Raw genomic sequence first — 14845 nt, 5'->3', positions numbered from 1 at the left:
GGTGCCTATTATGAAGAGACACTACAAGATGAGGACTACAAGCTCAGAGTTTCTTATTTCCAGCCTTCAAAAAAGATGAACTAAAACAAAAAAGAAAAGAAAAAAATCAATAGCATTTATTTTCCTGGATAGCAAAATGAAAACATTTCACAAATAGATCCACAAATAAAACCATATCACTTTAAAGATGTGAAAAGACTAGATGTACTTTGAAAAGGATTTTCATCTTAAATAGGTAGCCAGAAGCTGATATGCACAACCAAAATGCTTACTATTCATCTGATTTCTTTTCCTAAAAAACACAAAAATCATAAAGTTAGAAAGCACTCAATTACTTCTCTTCAATGAATTCGAGAATGGAGGAGTTTCGACCTCTTTTTGTTTTATATTCATTGTCAAGTATCCATGCAAGAAAGTCAATTTTACACAAAATAATTTACAAAATTACTTTGAAGAGAGTCAGTTTCCATAGATCAAGTTCTATAAGTCATGTAAGTCTTTTAATAGAGTTCCTTAGTTTTATTATTGCATTATAAATTATTTATCTTACAAAAAATACATTAAAAGCAGAATTAGAACGTCTTTGGTTTATATAGCTCATAGTATTAAGTTAAAATAGTATAATGCATGTTATACAGAGAGAAATGTAAATGTGGCCTAAAAGAACATTTTTGAGTCAGTTTCACATTAAACATTGAATAGAAGAGTTGACTTATTTTAAAATAAAGCAAATCACTACCTCACTCTGCTACGAGTAAACGTTTCCTTGTAAATAAGGATGAACTGACAATGCTTGAAAGTGTAGTTCATCAAAATCACAACAAGAAACCAAATATTATGAATGTGTAAAATTCCATGTTTATTTAATATCCATTACATAGCCAGTTCATTGAAAACAGACTTTGTAAAGACAAATAGCATATCTGATGAACATAAACAATATCATACAGTTGAAATTCATCCCGTATTTTCACATGAATAAAGATGTCATTATGCAAGAGTTTCAACAATAAAGACCTCGCCTTAAATTGGCATGGCATCTCTCAGTGCCTCAAGGCAGCTTGAGACTCCAGCCAGCTCCAGAGGAGAGATTAAGAGCTCTGTACCAAGGAGCTCAGTGAGCAGCAGGTTCCCCCTCAGCTGCCGTGGAACCTTCCCCCAGTTTCTACACTGACCTCCGTTGTAGTTAGTGTCATGGGTAATTTTTTCAGAGCACGTATCCAGAGCTAGAGATGGGAATTCCTAGGACAAAAAAATATTTTTTAAATTAAAGGCAATGTGCAGATAATGTAAAAAGGTTCACTCTAGTCAAGGTAAAATATGTTACACTTAACAATCATGTTAACAATTGTTGTATTTATTTATTTATTTTCTCTAGGGTGCATGCACTTGTCAGAGACAGAGAAAGGGAAAGTGAGAAAGCACACTCAGGGACCAGCAGTTAGCGTAATGGCTATGTCGCTGAACTCCCACATAGCCAAACGTGGTTCAAGTCCCAGACTGGTGGCTTAAACTCACGCCGGGCATGTGTGCGTGCGTGCCCAAGATCCCAAGAGGAGAATGGAGGAGAAGGGATTGCAGAGTGGCTATCTCCCTGGGGGGGTGGGAGGGGGGAAGGATTCACTTTTTATCTCTCTCTTTCTCTCTCTCTTTCTGGCGAGCGCATGTGCCCTATAGCAAAAACCTCTCCAAAAAAAAAATGAAAGCACACTCATGGGGGATGACCATGACACAATTCCTTCTACTCTATTCTCTTCTTGAGATTTTGGGCATGCCAAGCACATGTGCCTGTGTGTTTGCTAAGCCAATGGGTCCTGGACTCTAACCATGCAGTTGGCCTTGTGAGATCTAGCCCCTGGATCTGCTGGCCCCTGGTTTTTATGGTTGCTCGATTTATTAAAGTTTACTATGCGTCAGACTTTGTGTTAAGCACTTTACATTCACTAGTTCATAAAATGGACACACAGGTCGGATGGTGGTGCAGCAGTAATGAAACGCTGTGTGATGCGAGACTCACATAAGAAGGTCTTGGATTGTGTCCCAAAGCTTCTCTGAGCACACGTGTACATGCCGGTGATCAGGACTAGCCAAAGCTGGGAGAGGATTGAGGCATGAAGACCCAGTTGAGGGTGCATATTTCTCTCCTCCATCTATCTTTTTCTCATTTCGAAAATAAATAAATATAAATACTTACAAATAAATACAATGGACACTCTATCAAATAAGTACCATAATCATCTCTGCTCCAGTGGCCAAGAAATTTGAATGCTGTTTCAGATTGCAATATGTATCATAAACACAATCCAGTGATCAGCAAATGGTGTGGAGGTTAAGGTGCTGGACTCTCTCATGGCTGACCATGGTTTGAGACCCAGACCTGGCTTGAAAATCACTCTAGGGGCATGTGTGTGCATGCCCAAAATCCCAGGAGGAGAATAGAGTAGAAGGGATTGTGGCATGGTCATCCCCCAGAGGACCTTCCCTCTCTCTTTTTCTCTCCAGCAAGTGTATGTGCCTATGGCAAAAACCTAAAAACGAATGAACGACAATAACAAAAATAGCCCAAGTAAACCTAGTTGCATCCTATGCTCACATTAGCTTATTGTGAATGAGCTACTTGTTTCCTCAAAACCATTCATAACCCTGTTCAGCCTTGCCTTTCTCTTTCATGGAGCTTGAAACACCGAAATTCTTAATACTCTGAAAAGATCTCTTTCTGGGTCTCTGATAACAGTTTTCTTCTCCCAATGTTTACATTCTGAACAACATCACAGTTTTCCTTGCTCCTAAGAGAGTCCACGTGAAGGATTCTGACCAATAAGGTAGAGGCTAAAGATCCTAATTAGAGCATCTGAGAACAATTTTTAAAAGAGAGAGACTCATGATCTCTTCGCCCTTCCCCTGTTTCCTATTCTGGATTATGCATCCTCAAACTTCTTAGTACATTAAACGAATATATGTTTTCCTGCTAGGATGTGCTAATTTGGTTTTCTGCTACTTGTAGCTAACCATACAGATCATCTAAAAACTATTTTATGAAGTTTTGTGATTAGGGAAATAGAGTAATGATCACTAACATTCAATGAGTAAAAAGACAAATGATTGAATTATCTATTTCAGTTGTGCTATATTTTGTATTACATTTTACAATTAAATTAATGTTAGATGGATTTACTTGCATTTGATACTAACACTAGCACATCTGAAATAACTGTCAGTTCTTTTCCTTGCTAAAAGTATTCAGATTAAAAAGCAAAAAATGCCCTCTGGTTCAAATGTATTTAAAAAGTGGCTACAGTTCTTGCTGTGATAGTGGGTTTTACAGTCTAGAATTGAACTTACTTGGGGTCCAACAGAGAAGAGAAGGAGGAAATCCAGGAAAGAAAATTAGGGATTTTTAGAGAATGCAAGATACTCAAAATGTTTAAAATATTTTCTAATTAGATCAAACAAAACCCATTTTCTAACGTCCCTTTGTAAATGACTGAAATCATATCTCCAACATTTACCTGATGTATGATCTTAGACAAGGTGGGGTTCACCTTTCTGAGATAACTATATTTTCTCAGCTCTAAATTCCACACCTTACAGTCCATCTTACAGTATTGTTTGTAGAACTAACTAAAACAACATATGTCAATTACCTAGTAATGTACTTGACACATAACTGACATATAGATAACAGATTTTTTTTAGAGTTTTTTGCATAGGGTGTGTGCACTCACCGGAAAGAGAGAGATAAAGATAAAGGGAGAGGGAAAATGAGAAACCACACCCCAGGGAGGCTAGCCATACCTCCTGGGATCTTGGGCATGCACACATATGCGGCCAGTGTGATTTACAAGCCACCAGGTCCAGGACTCCAACTGTGGTTGGCCATGTGAGACTCCCACAATGTAACCAATATGCCATCTGCTAGCCCTGAGGCAACAGATTTCGATCCCCTCCCGGCCTCCACCCTGTTCTCCACTACCCATGCCCTTTGATGAAAGAATGACTTTGAAAACTTTTGTCTAATTTCCAAAAGCATTTTTCTTTTTTTTTTTTTTACTTCATAGCACTATATAAAGACATCAGTTGTTGGACTCCAATATTATTGAAAGCAATGACTGCTGGTAGATTGTAAGTTTTGGGAGGGGCAGTAACCATGACTTAAAATATTTACATTTTACACAAAACTTGAGTGTTTAAAGAATTTCCAATTAGGAATGAAACACAGTAATTGAATATAAAATAATAATAATTAGTTCATTAAAAAAAAGAATTTCCAATTAAGAAATCCAAATGCAGGACCAACAGTTAGCGTAAGAAATCCAAATGCAGGACCAACAGTTGCTGGACTCCCATGTAGTTGATCAGGGTTCAAGGCCTGGACCTGGTGGCTTAAACTCACGCCAGGCACATGTACGTGCGTGCCCAAGATCCCAAGAGGAGAATGGGGGAGAAGGGACTGCAGCGTGGCCATCCACTACCCCCTCCCCCGGGGTGGGGTGGTGGTGGTGATATCTTGCTTCTGTCACTCTGTCTCTTTCTGATGAGCGCACGCACCCTGTAGCAAAAATCTCTAAGAATAAAATAAATTATAAAATTATAAAAAGAAATCCAAATAGAAAAGAGCTTTCGAGGCATGTAATTTTAAAATGATTTATCAATCCAAATGACTCACGTTTCTCAAGATGCAGTCTTATCAGTATTTATTGTTCATTAAGTATAATGCTTGAGGACTTTTAAAACAAGAGTGAGCAAAGACAAACTCATATTGTGGATGATACTATGGAGCATACCAAAAAAAATCCTCCAAATACGTTAAAACATAGTAGTTGTTTACGATGAACTATTCATCATGCTAAGGACTTCATACATTATCACTAGTCCCCGTAGCTCTGCAGTGTTGCTAGCCCTGTTACTGAAAGCAAAACCAAGAATCAGAAACTAGATTAGCACTTCCTAGTGAGAGAATCAGGAATGTCTTAGCCACAGTTTGAATTCAGATAGCTCACATTCTAATGTCAAAATCTCTGGGTGCCACATACTGCAGCCCAGAAGACAGGTGACTATAAATTTCTAGAAAAAAGGAAAAAAGTCAGGGAGATCATTCATCTAGAAATCAAGGTTTGAGGACCTCAATTATTCAGATCCATAAACAAAATTATTTCTTGCTAATAAAGTAAATAACACTAATACCAACATTACTTGTTTAAACTTAACATATATTGTAACAACATTTCAGGAACTATAATTTCTCATGTGAATAGATGCTGAAATTCAGAGAGATAAATGACTTTTGCAAATAAAAAACCTAGAACACATCCCCTGACATCGTGACCTAGTCCAGAGATCTTTCCACCGAACAACCATATTCTGTTGTCCATGTTACTTTGCCTGAGTTTCAGTTTAACAAAAGGACAAAGGAGGAGGTGAAAATGTGGACTAAGCAACATCTTTGGCCCTTCTTTCTTCCATTACCCAAACTGCTTTCTGCTGCACAAGGAATATTTTTTACCTGATGTCTTCTGAGAGGTTATTCTGTTAAAGTATGGATTCAATAAAACAAGTGTCACGGAGCATGCATGGGCAAGTATTAGAGTGATTTTCTAAAGGTCTTTAGTTTGTGCTTGGCTTTCTGCGTGTCCTTTTCCTCTTTCTTCGGCATGTCTGTTTTCAAGTGATCAGTGAGGAATCACTTTAAGGGCTAGCATAGCTCTGGGATATTTAACAGGTGCAGAAACTTACATTTAGGTCATCAGTTAAAATCCAAAGATAACATTGTTCACTCTTCTAACTTGTGATTCCAAGCTGTGAGACCAGACCAATATCTTCAAACTAGCGTATCCTACCATAACGTCTTTCCTCCGTATCTTGCTCTAGGATTAACTAGGACTATTATCACTGAGAACTAGCAGGATAGTAACCATCATCCATCCCAATGACATATGAGATGTCTCTAATGCTGTTAGAAGCAGGACAGGGATATACAACACTAGGTGAGGTAGAATAGCATACATTCCTTAAAAATATTCTTTTTTGAGGTTGAGATAGGTGGAATTGGAAGAACAGTAGAAACAACTGTAGGTAACAGTAGGTGACAAAGAAAACAGAGGTTGATCCATGTTTGGTCTAAATTTGAAAGGAGAGAAGAATGATCAGACAGAGCAAGAGCTAAGCATGTGAGAAAGAGTCAAATGCCAAATGCACCATCTTTGAAGCCAAGAAAACCCTGAATATAAGAGGTGAAGGTCAAAATAAAAGGCATTTAATTCCATAGTTAGTTGTTCTGAATCAGCTTTCTGATAATCTTTAAGTGTTTAACATTACCTTCAGATATTGTTAAGGAAACATACCTGAATCAGGAAAACTCAGCAATATTCATAGATAATATCCTGGCTCTTAGAGTGCACCTGAGACGTACCTGTGTTTCACAGCCTACTGATTGAAAAGGCTTCTTTCTGTTTTATTTCACCATATAATACATATTTTTTCATTCTATTCCTTCTTGAACCTCTGTTTACTATTGTGAAGGGCCTTATTCACAAGAGTAATTGCTTTTATTTAATGGCCCTTTGTAACAAATATTTAATCCTTACAACAAATCTCTGCAATACAATCTATTATTATCCATATTCTACAGATATGAAAACTGCCACAGAAAGGCCTAGCAACTTTCTCAAGGTTACGTATTTAATGAGTGAAGTTGGGATTTAACCCAAGCAGTCTCCCCCAAGTTCTTGTTCCTTAAACAATTATAATGCCTTGTTTAAATATTTAACATAGTTAAAATATTTTAGTCTTATATGAAAAAAACAAAGCTATGGTTATGTTTCGAAATGTGCTGAACTCATTGCTCATTCGAAAAAGAAAATTGTTCTGTATGATGAAATTATGACTTAATTACTGATCTATTTAGGTATGTAAATTATATTTTTTAGAAGTAAAAGATGTAATATTATCTAAATAATGAGAACTATTAGAGAAATATGAAAATTTCACAAAGAACTTAAGAATTGCAAAATTTTAAACTGTTTTCTTGAAAAGGCTAAGCTAAATGCATTGGGCACCTCTGAGTTACGTCTCTTATAAATAACAAAAGTCTTATATTATTAGATCCATTTCTGAGCAGCAAATAGTAGTTGTATGAGGAGAATTCAAAAAGTTCATGAAAAGTGGAATTAAAGTATAAGTTTATTTTGATTAAAAAAATTAAAATCCGTGCATACAGTTTTCATAATATACATTTTCATGAACTTTTTGAAGACCCTTCACATGAACGAAAAATGCTGATTTAGTTGGTGGCATTTCAGAGAAGGAAACAGAAGCTATACCTAAACATAATTGGAAAAAGTGATGATGAACTAAATCATATTTACACAAGCATTTGAAATAATGACTTATGAATCCTGTAGAATATGTCTTCCCTTTTAATAGAAGTGTACACAATACACTACTGGTATAATGCTACAAATCTCCCTGCTAGGTAGGAAATCTAGTCCATATCACCACCATTTCTCAAATTAAATTTACTGATCTAGCTGTCACTGAATGAAATAAGATCTAAGGATTCCTAAATGTTTCATTATATTTTGAAATCAGAATTCCAACCAGTGGTAATTAGAATGGGAAGCTCCTAAATCTTATGGCTTGGTGGAGGAGGATACGCATGGACATGCCTGCATGCCTGTGTGTGGTTTATGCATATTCCCCACGAGAGACTATTGTAGTGCTGACAAAAATTTGGGAATAGACACTGGAGAAAATTAAAAATGAAGATTTAAAATGAAGTGGATTTCCCCTCTGTTGCACATTTTATCAAAGCCATAGAAAACCCAAATTCATTTACCCAAAAAGTAATAGAAAACAAAAAACAAAACGAAATCTTATCATCTTGCCATCTTTGGCATTCACCATGTAATGCTGAATATCATGTATTTTTAAAAACTAACTGCTTACACTTTTCTCAAAAAAAAAAAAAAACCCACAAAACAAAACAATACAAAAACCCTGTTCTGATTATATTCATTTTCGTGGGCTGCCATAACAAAATATCCTAGATAGATTGGGTGGCTTAAACAACAGAAATTGGGCCAGCCCATGGCATGGTGGTTGGTGTTGCTGGATCTCACATAACTGACTGTGCAGTTTGAGTCCTGGATCTGGTGGCTGGTAAAACAAAGGTACATGTTTGTGCTTCCCCCATATTCTGAGAGGAGAATGGTGGAGAAGGGATTAGGGTGTGGTCATTCCCCCTGAAGGAAGTGATTTCTCACTTTCCCTCTGTCTCTCTGTCTCTTTCTCTGACAAGCACACATGCCCTATGACAAAAAATTAAAACAAAGAAAAGAAAACAAAACAAATCCAGAAACTTCTTTTTTCACAATTCTGGAGACTGGGAAGTCCAATATCAAGATGGTGGCTATTCATTTCTGCTGAGGGCTTTGGCTTGCAAACTGCCATTTTATTTTTTGCTGTGTCTTCACAAGGTCTTTTTAGGTACATGAGAAGAGAAAGAAAAAAAGAGAATCTCTTCTGTATAAAAAGCCTAACCCCATCGTAAGGACCTCATCCTCATGAAATTCTAACCCTAATTACTGTCTCCATCTCAAGTATTATAAAATTGGGGGACAGGACTTCAAAATATGAATTAGTGGCAGGGGCCAGAAATAGCACCAAGGAAAAGTCATTTCCAGACAATATAGTGAGTAAAATGTGAACATATTAGCCTGAGACTTTTCTGAAGTTTCCCTGTAGTTGCACACCTCAAGTTTCCATTTCTGGTTTTATTAGAAGCTAAACTTGAAGCCAGCAGGTGATGTAGTGATTATGGGTGCTGGATTCCCACATGGCTGACCGCTGACCACAGTTTGAGTCCCGGACCTGGTGGCTTTCTCTCCCTCTCTCTCTCTCTCTCTCTCTCTCTCTCTCTCTTTCTGTCCCTCCCTGGTCAAATAAAAATAAATAAATAAATAAATAAATAAATAAATAAATAAATAGTTAAACAAAATAATTTAGAAGAAAAAGAACCTAAACTTTCCTGTTACACATTCCAGACATACACTATCCAAGAAACCACCAGCATGAAATACAATGGAGAAATGGTTCTCAAAATTTAATCCAAGAACTCCTGGAATTTCATAAAAATCTCAATTGTAGCCTGGGGATGGTTTTGTACAATGTAAACTGATCAGTTATTAGTGGTAATTGTCCATTCTCTTTGTTCTGGAATGAACTAATAATTTACTGATGATGTATAGTAGAATGAGATGTCAGCTCATTATTGTCTCATCCAAAAGAGCACTAATTCTGATAAGTTACTTTGATTGGTACAGCTGGAGTGGAAACAGTAGGCAGTGGTAGAGCCTTTGACTTCATCGGAGTGGCTTGAGAGTGGAAATATTTTTCTATTCATGATTTTCAATACATACTCCTACAGCATCATGACATTTCTAAGCACTGAAGATGTGCTGGTTTACTGATCATGCATGCATTCTTAAGGAACAGGTCTCCAATGACTACATACGGTGCATTTGTACAGGAATGGCATCTTTTAATCCTGAACCTTAACTATTGCCATTGCTCAGCACTTCCCAAATGTGAGCTTCTCCAATGTCTTCTGGTTTTTTTTTGTTTGTTTGTTTGTTTGTTTGTTTTTTAATTTTAAAGACAGAGTCTCACTATGTCACGATCCTCTTGTCTCATCTTTCCATTTGGGACGACAGGTGCATCCTGATTGGCCTTTAGGTTGAGCTGGAAATCTGGCCCAGGACTCACCTGTGGGCCCAGCCTGTGAAGCACAGCAGCTTAGCATCAGGAACCACTGCAACTGGGCTGGCTCACAATCTTCAAACTGCCTTTTGGCACATTAACATACTTTTTTTTTTTTTGAGAGAGAGAAATTTTTGCTATAGGGTGCATGAGCTCACCAGAGAGACCAAGAGAGACAGGGAGACAGAAAGCAAGAAATCACCCCCTAGGGAGATGGTCACACTGCAGTCCCTTCTCCTCCATTCTCTTGGAATCTAGGCATACATGCACATGGCCCCCACATAACTTTTAAGTTTGAGTCCCCCAGCCAAGGACTCAAACTGCAGTAGACTACATGGGAGTCCAGTAACATAACCATTCCACCATCTGCTGATCCCATATTAACATATTCTTTACAATCGCATAATAGGAGCACTAGCTGGTATAGTGGTTAAGGGTGCTGGATGCCCACATGGCCAACCATGGTTGGAGTCCCAGACCTGGCCACTTGATTTTTCACTTTCCCTCTTTCTGTCTCTCTCTCTCTCCTCTCTGTCCCTCTCTGGTCAAATTAGAAATAAATAAACAAAGAAAGTTAAATAAAATAATTGTTTAAAAAAAAATAGGAGCACCTTAAGGGCAGAGAATTCTTTTCCCCTTTCCCTCCTTCTCTCCCTTTCTTTCTTCTTTTTTTCTTTCTCTGCCTTTATGTCTTTTTCTTCTTTTTTCTTTCTTTCATATTTCTTCTCCTCTCATTTCTTTGTTTCTTTCTTCTTTTCTTCTCTTTTTCTCTTGCTTTCTTTTTCTCTTTCTTTCATCTTCAACATCTAAGAGTTGTCACACAGATGTCTGTCTGAATGAATGCTTGGAGATACCTAAAACGGATGATTTGCTGCACAGCAATACTTTATCTCCTATTTGTAAAATTTCTATCATAAAGTAAATAATAATAATAATAATAATAATAATAATAATAATAATCCTACATTAGCCAAAAAAGGTAAAAGACTTTTCGGACACAAACTTAGTAGCCTGAACAGTCATTTACAGAGGAACATTGGTCTCCAGTTTCATGTCATTACATCTCTGCCTCATATATATGATTCCAGGTGAATTTCCAAACCTACTCGCAACCCCAAGGTTTAGGCACAATAGCTTTTGGGTTCACTAACCAAGTGCATAAAGTTTTCTAATAGTATCCACATTATGCAGCTCAAACATCTTATAATCTTTCGTGAACATCTGTGTTTTGGGAGAAAGTGACCAGTCTGGAACCCTTCAGGTCTCTTAATGTCTGCTCCCACTTTTATAGGACCATTCTGGCCCATCAGAGATTAGGAGGAACACCGTGAAAAAAATGAAACAATTTTTTAGCGCATCTATCTGAAGTCCCTAAAAACTAAATAGGGTGGATGAGTGGTTTACTAGCCTTCAAACACCTGGTTCTAGCAATCCCAGGTTCCCCCAATCCCAGGTTCAGAAGGAGCAGTAGGGAGACTCTGCAGTAACAGAGACTGAAGGACCCCCAGGCAGGCCCAAGCCAAACTTATTGGCTCGAGCTCATCAGCAGGGACCTCTTCCAGCCTTCTGTGGCGGAAGAGAGGGGTCTTTCTGGTACTGTGGTCTTACAAGAAGTCACAGTGCTGAGTGAAAGTGTTCTTTTTCTAACTCGACCTAATGAGCTATTGTTATGTAAACTGTTATCTATCTCTAACTGGACCAATGATTGATACCACACATCTTTTCAGATTATAGACTCTTATCTCCCACTGTCCTCTACATAGAAATTACACATTTTTCTTTCATTAGTTATGTTAAGATTATCTTTGTTGGTCACCTAAGCAGCGTGCAGGTTAGGAAGGGAGGGTCAGAGGTCGTAGGGGCGGAAGACATTTCTGTCGCTGGCTCAGTCGCTATGTAGTGGAGGGGCAGGCGCCCTATTGCAATTTCTGGAAGCTTCTAGGGCTCGGCTGGGGCAGTATCCCCAGGACATCCAATCTTCAAGTCCCTGCCAGCTGAGTAGAGCCGCCACCGCCATGTTCGGCTACTTGGTTGCGGGGAGGCTGGTGCAAAGAGCTACACAGCAAGTAACAGAGGATAAATTTCTTTTTGACTTACCTGATTATGAAAATATCAACCCTGTTGTGGTTTTTATGCTGGGAATGATCCCATTTTCTGAGGGAATTGGAGGATCTACTTTTCCTATCCTGATTCAAATGGAATGCCAGTATGGCAGCTCCTAGGATTTGTCACAAAAGGAAAACCAAGTGCCATCTTCAAAATTGCAGGAAAAAACAAAAAATGCAGGTCTTAAATCTGGAGAAGGAAGCCAACACCCCTTTGGAGCTAAGAATATTGTCCAAACTCCATCTGTTGCTCAGATTGGAATTTCAGTGGAGTTACTGGACAGTCAGGCTCAGCAGACTCCTGTAGGCAACGCTGCCGTTTTGTCAGTTGACTCGTTTACTCAGTTCACGCAAAAGATTTTGGACAGCTTCTACAATTTTGCTTCGTTCGCTGTCTCTCAGGCCAGATGACACCAAGTCCGTCTGAAATGCTCATTCCAGCAAATGTGGTTCTGAAATTATATGAGAACTTTCAGAGACGACTAGCACAGAACCCTCTCTTTTGGAAAACATAATTTGAATAAAATAATTTTTACTGAAAAAAAAGATTATCTTTGTTCACTTATGAGATCATTTGTTGCCTGATGTGATATGTTTTTCTTTCCATCTCTATCTCACAGTAAAGAACATAATAGACAATTCAGTACACATTTGCAGACTAAACATTGGAGCAGGTTTCAAATGTTCACAACATAACATAATGCTAAATGTTGAAGGTGGTGAATATGTTTATATCCTAATTTCTTTATTACACATTGTATACATGCTTAAAGACCATTCTGTACCCTACAAAGCTGTGTAACGATTATATGTAAATCATAAATTACAATAAATATTTAAAGAGAAAAAAGAAACAAAAAACTATTGAAGTCTGGTGATTGATGCAATTAAATGAATCAAATTGAAATATCACTGTCAAAACAAATTACTTCTGAAAGGATTGGAGGAAAGATAATTTTTTTTTTGATAATTTTGGTGCAAACTTAAGTTTTTACAGAACTCAAAAACTAGTTGTCATTTATTTTGAGATACTTTGAGGTTAAAACCTCCAACTTTCATATTTCTTTATTCTGCATGATTGTTCCCTCTATGTGAAATGTTCTTTTTGCTCTTAGGTTTGACAGCCATTCAGTCTTCTTGGACCATACCCAATGTGGTCTCCTCCATGACATTTTCCTAACTTCCCCATTAAAATCTGTGCTTGTAATTAATTTTTCTAACACACATTTCTTCTTGGTCCAACTATAATGTCTATGTCTTACTCATCTATGTGTTCTGAGCATTTAGTAGCATGTCTGATTAGTCCATATTAGATACAAACCAAACACATATTGATTACAAATAATTAACATGTACAATCACCTCTCAGAGATTTTAACTTCTTGTCCCTATAGCGAAATGTAAAGGCACCTTAAAATTTGATATTTATCATTGTCATCATAATCAAAGAGACCACTACTTTATTGAGGGGATGAAAGAAAGAAAAATTTCTCCTTCAGTCTTACCCAGGGAGGTCACATCAAAAGCATATTATTATTAAGGCCAACTTAATTTTCATGGTCCTAAATTATTTGACTATAATTATTTGCTTGTTCCAATAATAAGGAATGGAAACAAATATACAAAATAAGACATTAGCATTGACAAAACTAAGTTCTAGAGAATTTTGATGTTTTCCCTCATTCCATGCTTATCTCTCTGAGGGGTCAATATTAAAATAAATTTCAAACTCTTGATCATTACCTCAAACAAATATGGCTAAAACCAAAGGATCCAATAACATTTTCATTTTATGATCTCTCACTATGAATTTCTAGTTTTTATTCGAGTTATTATAGTTGCAATTGATATTGACTTCCTTTAAAATTATTTAAAGCTCTCTTTAAGTTCTTAAAGAATATTAGAGATTAAAGAGTGAAGATATTTATGCTATTGATGAAGTGGAAAAATTTGCCAAGTGACTTCAATTACATTGAATAACGTGACTCCATATTTTTGTCTGTTTGCTTAAAGTAAACGTTTTATTTATTTGGTTTATCTGTTCCCATTTAGGGGCACAAAGCTAGTGTTCTTATTACTTTAAACTATTTCATTTTTTTGTGACCTCATATTTAATGAATAGAATAACTAAGCAGGAAACCAGTTATGGACCAAAGACATGAAAGACATCATTGGGCCTAGAAACAAAAATAAATAACAATTTTAGCAAAAGGAATCAATTTCTTATGTTGCTAATTTAGTTGGCTTTTCCATTCACTAGAGTATATCCTTTTCCCTCCATAAGACTTGGTTCTCTCAGTAAGATGAGATCCTTGTAATACCCATCATAAATGACCAGGATAAGCAAACCTGAAGTAACGGTCCTGAATGAACTCACCCAGAAAAGATGAAAGCTAAAGCAGAGAATGCTACTGGGAATTGCACTGCAGACAAAATGTCCCAACGAAAGGCTGAGTTTTGGAATCTATCCCAATTATGTCACAACTATAGGATGACTCGGTGTTGATAATTAAATAGCTCTTTGTGTCTGGTTCTCCATGGATGAAACAGGGGATATTCACTATACATATAAAGCAGTTTCTAAGAGCAAAGTCATGAAAATAAGTTGAGTCATGTATACCAAATCAGCTTGCACTAACATATACTATCAATGAGGCATTGTAGAATCTTTACATACAAATAGTGTTGCTTCTTGTCTATTCCTAGCTCTCTTTCAGGGATGATTAAGGAGAGACATTTCTTTTAAAGTTTAGTGATTAGAGAGAGGAAAAGAAACAGAAGACCCTCAACAGGGTCTCATCATGCCAGTACCCCTCTCTCCAGCCTTCCAGCTCATCAGGATTTTGGTCAGTCTTACACACATGCAGCGTGTTCTCAAGTCAACCTGTGGTTTCTAGCTCAGCACCAACAGTCAGCCCTGTGGCTCCCAGCACTGCAGTTCAGTTTGCTATTAACTGTACAACCAGGGTGAGCCTAAGAGAGAC

General features: G+C 37.2%; 1 pseudogene; it reads left to right on the top strand.

Moving 5' to 3' along the window:
• The first annotated feature begins 11771 nt into the window (after positions 1-11771).
• LOC102497826 (protein Hikeshi pseudogene) lies at positions 11772-12400 on the top strand (annotated as a pseudogene).
• The last annotated feature ends 2445 nt before the right edge of the window (positions 12401-14845 follow it).

The sequence above is a fragment of the Tupaia chinensis genome, unplaced genomic scaffold (genome assembly GCF_000334495.1).
Source record: "Tupaia chinensis unplaced genomic scaffold, TupChi_1.0 Scaffold145147_1, whole genome shotgun sequence".
NCBI lineage: Eukaryota > Metazoa > Chordata > Mammalia > Scandentia > Tupaiidae > Tupaia > Tupaia belangeri.
The sequence above is the reverse complement of the archived record's forward strand: the minus strand, read 5'-3'. Positions and strand labels throughout refer to the sequence as shown.